The sequence below is a fragment of the Ylistrum balloti genome, unplaced genomic scaffold, assembly GCF_031769215.1.
Source record: "Ylistrum balloti isolate Yb309-2 unplaced genomic scaffold, AGI_CSIRO_Ybal_v1 Utg370646, whole genome shotgun sequence".
Classification (NCBI taxonomy): Eukaryota; Metazoa; Mollusca; class Bivalvia; order Pectinida; family Pectinidae; genus Ylistrum; species Ylistrum balloti.
In genome coordinates, this window is record NW_026782393.1 from 172,682 (window position 1) to 182,039 (window position 9,358).

Consider the following 9,358-nt stretch of genomic DNA (forward strand, 5'->3'; position numbering starts at 1 on the left):
GGACGACACAACAAATATTTAGGACGACACAGCTAGTATATAGGACGACACAACTAGTATATAGGACGACACAACTAGTATATAGGACGACACAACTAGTATATAGGACAACACAACTAGTATATAGGAAGAAAAAACTAGTATATAGGACGACACAACTAGTATATAGGACGACACAACCAGTATATAGGAAGACAGAACTAGTATATAGGACGACAAAACTAGTATATAGGACGACACAACTAGTATATAGGAAGACAAAACTAGTATATAGGACGACACAACTAGTATATAGGACGACACAACTAGTATATAGGAAGACAGAACTAGTATATAGGACGACAAAACTAGTATATAGGACGACACAACTAGTATATAGGCACAACTAGTATATAGGACGACACAACTAGTATATAGGACGACACAACTAGTATATAGGAAGACAGAACTAGTATATAGGACGACAAAACTAGTATATAGGACGACACAAGTAGTATATAGGACGATATCGCTCACTGTTTAATCATTCGCCATTGATTTTATCATCACTACTGCTTAGTACATGTATTATGTGCATACTAAATGTATATCATTCAACAACTTTCTATCTGTTTGTCTAGGTTTCTGTCTGCACACGTGTCTGGTAGTACCTGAACAGACAAATGTTTCCTGTCATATCATGAAACGTAAGAACACGCTATTTACCATTGATTCGTGTAAAGGGAAGCAACTCCTTCGTGCTTGCTTATCTCCGTCTTCTGTGTTGTTCGCTGAAAGCCCTTACGACGTCATCTCAGTCAACAATACACCATTCTTAAAGACTTGTGCACATTAACTTAACCTGTTTTTTCGGCTTCTCCGGAAAAAAGGAATAGAATAACTGTTATAAGTATTGAAGTTAACTGTGCTTTGTTATAGTAAATAAATTAATATGTTCAACTTTATTCATGTCACTTTCATCATCAATTCTAAATAACGGTTGACGTGCATTGAATATTAAATTTTTATATCTAACTGATCACATGGTGTGTTTGTCAGTGTATGTCTCTGCAACAGTCCTCTGCATTTGTAGGTGGTGTCTACATATGATTCAAAAACTAAAATCTGATAATCCAGGTTAAAAATTTCCATGTTGAAATGAAAAAAAAACTTCCGAGATCTCCCCCATAAGCTAACAATATCTTCCGGTCATTGTATTTAATGGAGTGGCAGACATTTTAGTCCAATCCCTGCTGTCTGATTTAAGGGTCATTTTATTGACAATAGACAATACACCAACACCGGGATAAGGAGTCCTTATATACACCAAGAAATCATCTAAAGGTGGCTATTTATAGCCGGCCTTTCAGGCAGGGGAAGTAACCCACCGCTCTTCTCAATCACTGCGACGCAAATAACAGTTAGTTGTGTGGGTAGCATGAATTAATTTGATAGATTCCCTAAATAGATTAAATACATTGAGCAGATGAATCTTTTTTATATTCCTAAGAAAAGGTTACGGAATCAAATCCCTAATTCTCTTGTATCTGATTCATTGCAGTGAATGACAAGAGGTGTACTATTACCGTATATTACGACCAAGAATCCAATACAGTTCAATTTGTATGACGCCACTTATACTGTATTTCCGGCTGCAGGTCATTGCTATCATATAAACAATCCAGATGTTTAGAAGGAATTGCGATTGCATGTACCAAAAATAACTTCTTCCAGCGTGTGAACATACCATACATTTTTGTTTCTCTTTCCCCTGAACAACTGTCGTCAATAATTAATATATTTCAGTTTTTAATTTTATCGTACCAATTTTGGTGTCATTGTAACCGACAGTGGTGAGATTCTGCGGTACAATTTTGGAGAGAAATGGTCCTAAAATGAATCTTACTATCCATACGGTCAGCCATCAATCGTCTTCAAGTAACCTCCAATATAGCGAGGTTGAATAGATTTTTTTTATAATTTTCATCCAGGGCTACATAATTAATTCAAGTTCAACTTTCTGCGAACCAGCAGTTCACTCAAGATAGTCCTGACAAGCAATTGTACACCATCCAGTAGCGACAGTGCGTGGTTAATGGTGCAGTTGATGGCTGACCGGCTGGACAGTAAGAACGACATTTAAAGGTCATTTCACGTCACCCGTGCAAACAGACAATAACACTTCATAGCCTCTTGGCACATTGCCAACGCATTTAAATTGCAATGCACGAGTTAAGTTCAACAAAACCCGGTAAAAACAGTAGCAAGTGTTAGTGAATGGTATATGGGCGAGGATACCTGAATGACGATTTCAAGTTTGTTATAGGTGTATATGAAACTTTAAGATGCCACCTGAAAGTGAATTGAATAGGAACCGATGGAGTTTAACTGGGGACCAACCTAATGTGATCATGATTTTTAGTCGCCGGACACTACCACATTAATGATATCGTGTAAATGTGGTATATTGTATTTAAAGTCGTTGTTTCTTGTATATAAGGTATTTGTGATCATTTCGATATTACAGATCTAAGTGTGGGGCGGTATTTGGCTGGATCCACCGACTTTTCAGAGGCTGGATAATTCCTCACTGATATTCGTTGGTTCGCTTTAATAGTTTGATTTTAAAACACAATCCGCCTCCCCACATAGCCTGTACAAATTGATGTACGCCCTAGACAATTATCCTTATATGAATCAGACTGTAGCGAGGCTGTGAAACTTGGGTGTCTCTCTTGACTATCTCATATGAATCAGTCGTTTTCATATGACAGTTGTCAAGGTGGCACACATAACTTACTGCCCTAGACAATAATCCTTCTATGAATCAGACTGTAGCAAGGCTGTGTTAATATGATTTCTCTCTGTACCACCTTCTATCATCGGCACACGGGATATAGCTACGCATGAAACATCCTCGATACTCCAGGAATTTAGATCACTTCCGCTCTTTGCACCAATGGAACAAGCCATGGCAAAATTGAAGCTTATGTGTGCGAGACCTTAAGAATAAGACAAGAGGACTAGTTCGATCCTTTGGTGTACATCAAACAAATCTCGCATAACGGTAAATTTTACTAGCTGCGTGAGCGTATCTGTCAGTGACTTTTTTCTCCTGAAATCCGCTCTAGACTTATCAAAGTCACATCGTTTGTGCCTTCAGTTTTGTTATAGGGGTGCAGAGTGCGATGGTGAGCATAATCCCTGGATTATCAAGGATGCTCAGGAAGCGTAAATCAAGAAATATAAAGGTAACAGCAGATAAGAAAATCGTTGTCTGACATAACATTACTGAACTTATCGCGGTCTCGTTGTTTTTCAGGAATCTTGGAAACAGCAAATGAGAAATGATAAAATAATTTGACATAACGTGTGGTGTGCACCTGCATGGGTTGCCGTGAAGCTGGAAGGTATCTTATAATGTTTGTTGTATTGAAACAATGAATATATTTATAATCCTAATCACCTTATTGGCTTATAACTTGTGAAGTTTACGGATACCAGCTGAAATTTGTATTAAAATGTACGGCTTATAGCAAAATATTCAAACTGTTTATTCACACGTGTTCTTTACTTAACTAGTTACCTACATTTCCATCTGCTTCAGATGGATGATATATATACGCTTGTGTCTCGTGTAATGACAGGACAAACGATTATTGCAAAGCAGTCGAACACACATGGACTTGTAACAATAATACATATATATGGACTGTGGGTTGGAAGTCCCTGTAGTCAGTCCAATCATTTCTCGGAACCCATCGGGAAAAGGAAAATCCAGTCCATTTATTGGTTGTGGCAAATTATAATAATTACGTTCCTTGTAATTAGTTCAATTAGTGATTTTATACGCATGATTAAAAATTTTCAGTATTAGGATAGGATCCCTTGAACTATAAAGTGTCGTACAGTAAATATACGCCGAAAAAAATCAGCATCCCTTCGGCCAAAAATTACCAGATAATTATGACACGTGTCTGATAAAAGACCATACTTATCTGTGTGTTGCACCATATCCCAATTAATTACGTTGTGTTATCATCTTGCTCCTGGAAGTGTGGGTAGATGAAGTTAATTATTGTTCAGGCAGGTGTTTTATCAAACGACTTCCCCGTTTAACTTAGTTTAAGATTAATTTAGAATAAAGTTTATAAACAAAGAGAAAGAAGAAGATAAAATAATAGAAAATGTAAACAAAGAAACTTTAAAATTCTGAGATACAACTACATTATTAAGGAACAAATTGCAGGGATATTTTCAATAATAATGGTATCTGTAAGCACTCATTTATTTTTATTGTAGAAAAAAGACAACTAGTCTTAAAAATGAAAATTCGGTGAGAGTGCCGAATTTATGTGTGCAAATCGTTTGTCCCACGTGCGGCCTTAACAACTGGTAGCGTGCAAATCCTTCTTATAAAAACACATCCACAAAACAATTTTTAACCTAAGATAAGCACTCTTCATGTAAACGTTTAATGTTCGCAGCTTATTAAACTCCGTACACCTACCATACTATACTCCGTACACATATCATACTATACTCCGTACACATACCATACTATACTCCGTACACATATCATACTATACTCCGTACACATATCATACTATACTCCGTATATATACCATACTATACTCTGTACACATACCATACTATACTCCTTACACATACCATACTATACTCCGTACACATATCATACTATACTCCGTACACATACCATACTATACTCCGTACACATATCATACTATACTCCGTACACATACCATACTATACTCCGTACACATACTATATTATACTCTGTACACAAACCATACACAAACCATACTATACTCCGTACACATATCATACTATACTCCGTACACATACTATACTATACTCTATACACAAACCATACACAAACCATACTACACTCCGTACACATACCATACTATACTCCGTACACATATCATACTATACTCCGTACACATACCATACTATACTCCGTACACATACTATATTATACTCTGTACACAAACCATACACAAATCATACTATACTCCGTACACATACCATACCATACTCCGTACACATATCATACTATACTCCGTACACATATCATACTATACTCCGTACACATACCATACTATACTCCGTACACATACCATACTATACTCCGTACACATATCATACTATACTCCGTACATATATCATACTATACTCCGTACACATACCATACTATACTCCGTACACATATCATACTATACTCCGTACACATACCATACTATACTCCGTACACATACCATACTATACTCCGTACACATACCATACTATACTCCGTGCACATACCATACTATACTTCGTACACATACCATACTACACTTCGTACACATATCATACTATACTCCGTACACATACCATACTATACTCCGTACACATATCATACTATACTCCGTACACATACCATACTATACTCCGTACACATATCATACTATACTCCGTACCGTACACATACCATACTATACTCCGTACACATATCATACTATACTCCGTACACATACCATACTATACTCCGTACACATATCATACTATACTCCGTACACATATCATACTATACTCCGTACACATATCATACTATACTCCGTACACATATCATACTATACTCCGTACACATATCATACTATACTCGGTATATATACCATACTATACTCTGTACACATACCATACTATACTCCGTACACATACCATACTATACTCCGTACACATATCATACTATACTCCGTACACATATCATACTATACTCCGTACACATATCATACTATACTCCGTACACATATCATACTCCGTACACATATCATACTATACTCCGTACACATACCATACTATACTCCGTACACATATCATACTATACTCCGTACACATACCATACTACACATACTATACTCCGTACACATACATACATACTATACTCCGTACACATACACATACCATATACATACTATACTCCGTACACATATCATACTATACTCCGTACACATATCATACAATACTCTGTACACATATCATACTATACTCCGTACACATACCATACTATACTCCGTACACATATCATACTATACTCCGTACACATATCATACTATACTCCCTACACATATCATACTCCATACACATATCATACTATACTCCCTACACATATCATACTCCATACACATATCATACTATACTCCGTACACATATCATACTATACTCCGTACACATATCATACTATACTCCGTACACACATCATACAATACTCTGTACACATACCATATCATACTCCGTACACATACCATACTATACTCCGTACACATACAATACTCCGTACACATACCATACTATACTCCGTACACATATCATACTCCGTACACATATCATACTATACTCCGTACACATATCATACTATACTCCATACACATACCATACTATACTCCGTGCACATACCATACTATACTCCGTACACATATCATACTATACTCCGTACACATATCATACTATACTCCGTACACATACCATACTATACTCCGTACACATATCATACTATCCTCCGTACACATACCATACTATACTCCGTGCACATACTATACTATACTTCGTACACATACCATATTATACTCCGTACACATATCATACAATACTCTGTACACATACCATACTATACTCCGTACACATATCATACTATACTCCGTACACATATCATACTATACTCCGTACACATATCATACTATACTCCGTCGTACACATACCATACTATACTCCGTACACATATACCATACTATACTCCGTACACATACACATACTATACTCCGTACACATACATACTATACTCCGTACACATATACCATACTATACTCCGTACACATACCATACTATACTCCGTACACATATACTATATACTATATACACATACCATATACTCCGTACACATACCATACTATACTCCGTACACATACCATACTATACTCCGTACACATACCATACTATACTCCGTACACATACCATACTATACTCCGTACACATACCATACTATACTCCGTACACATACCATACTATACTCCGTACACATATCATACTATACTCCGTACACATACCATACTATACTCCGTACACATACCATACTATACTCCGTACACATACCATACTATACTCCGTACACATATCATACTATACTCCGTACACATACCATACTATACTCCGTACACATATCATACTCCGTACACATATCATACTATACTCCGTACACATACCATACTATACTCCGTACACATATCATACTATACTCCGTACACATACCATACTATACTCCGTACACATACCATACTATACTCCGTGCACATACCATACTATACTGTGTACACATACCATACTGTACTCCGTACACATACTATACTATACTATACTATACTATACTATACTATACTATACTATACTATACTATACGGTTTGATAACAATTATGATGCAGTTGTGCTTGTCGGTAGCATGTTTAACATGATATTAAACTAATTTCGATGTCCTCATCTCTCCGAAAGTACACCTCCAATAACACATCACACTTTTGTAAAATGTTTTTTAAAGACACATGCAAATTTCTCAGTTAGTGTTTCCATTACATTTCTTCTCGAGAAAACGAGACCGGAGAAGTTAAAACAACGACTTTCTTACTTCCCGTCACCACTGTGTTTTTAGGTTTTACGCTTCGGGAGTAGCTATGTCCGGTGTACGATGATAGACGGCGTATACACGGTTGGGCATTGACAACCGCACCAACCGACCTGCTTTTGTGAACTCTTCCGGATGTTTGCTTCTTGTTTCTGGAAACACTGGATTTATAGATACGAGTGAATCGACAGGAAATTTTTTATACCACTTCAGACTTTTCTACTTTCAGTTTTAGATTATAAAAAGGCAAGCAGCGACCCCTGTCGTATTTCACGTGATTTATTATTATTATTTAGACTTGTAAGTTCGAGATCAACATATCCTGTTATGTACAGAAAGTTTCTGCGTTTTAAGTATGTAGGTCGAACACAAATAACACCAACTGACGACATAAAGACAACGAATCTATGGTATTGGTTCCGCTAGCCCTATACTGTCACAGATGAAGTGTTCCGTAGAGAAACACCGCCACAAATAACGATGAGATGGATAGCGTAGTCGGCCTTGGTTTGACTAAAATAACGATATATAATGTATATTGGGTCATCCATTCTATCTCAGAAGCTTCCAGTGGATACTCCATGACCCATTCACAGGAAGTGCACTCGCGCGCGCTTCCAATTGTGTGAACACGTGAATGGTATTAAATATTGAATAATTGCTGTATTATCAGTATTTTTCTGGTTAAGTGGCTAAAGTGTCGTATTACAACAGAAGATCGGGTTTTTCAAATATCTAAAGAATTCATTTGATAACTAACTAAATAAATAATGATTAACAAACAAACAAACAACGGAACTAGCAACATTAAAACAGGGCGCTATGTACATCGTATACATTCTATTCAATGGACAGAGGTAAGCGTTTAGATATTCATCTGTTCAATGAATTACTTTGAGATTCACTCCATTTTTTAAAATTCCAGTGTGTAATCTCTTCTCGGAATTCGAGATCACGCTGGCAGTTGTCTCCGATTTGGTTGTCTCCATCGCCCCACCCACGGTTTGAAAATTGTCCATGTCTGTAACAGTATTTCTTAAGATTTGGCAACTTAACTTGGGATCTTTATACTTTCTCTCTTTTCTAACGAGTTTTCTTCTTTCTTATGTCTTTCTTGACACTGCCCCACTTTTGTCTGTAGTTGAGCGTTCGCCTCTGTAAGGAAGGATTTTAATTCTGTAAGTCAGGCCGAGAGACTGGTTTACCGTCGTCAGTGTAATGTGACCGGTTTGGCTGTCTTTCTGGAGGATTTTGACACTATAGTTTACAGTAAGATAGCACTATAAAAAGTCGGTTTTCAGTTCGGCACGATCAAAAGGACGCTTACACGAGCTGTCTCCAGAAACATCGCGCACTCAACACATGTACTCACCTGGCACACATTGGAAACTGTTCTTAAATACATTAGCTGTTGATAGGACGTTAAACAATAAAACAAAAAAATATCTAAAAGATAATAGTGCAGATTATGTCTATCAATATTGTTCGTTTTAGTTCAGATAAAACACGTGTATTGTCGATAACAGTGATAAGATGATTTAGAAAACTTTATAACATCTTACAGCAATTTAAACATTCAAATTTACCGTAAATGACGTAATATGGTACCGTGTGATATCCGATTACAACAACAGGAACTGTGAAATATCGCGTATTAAACCTACGCCTGGCATTCGTAACTTTTCGCTAATTCAAAAATGAATAAA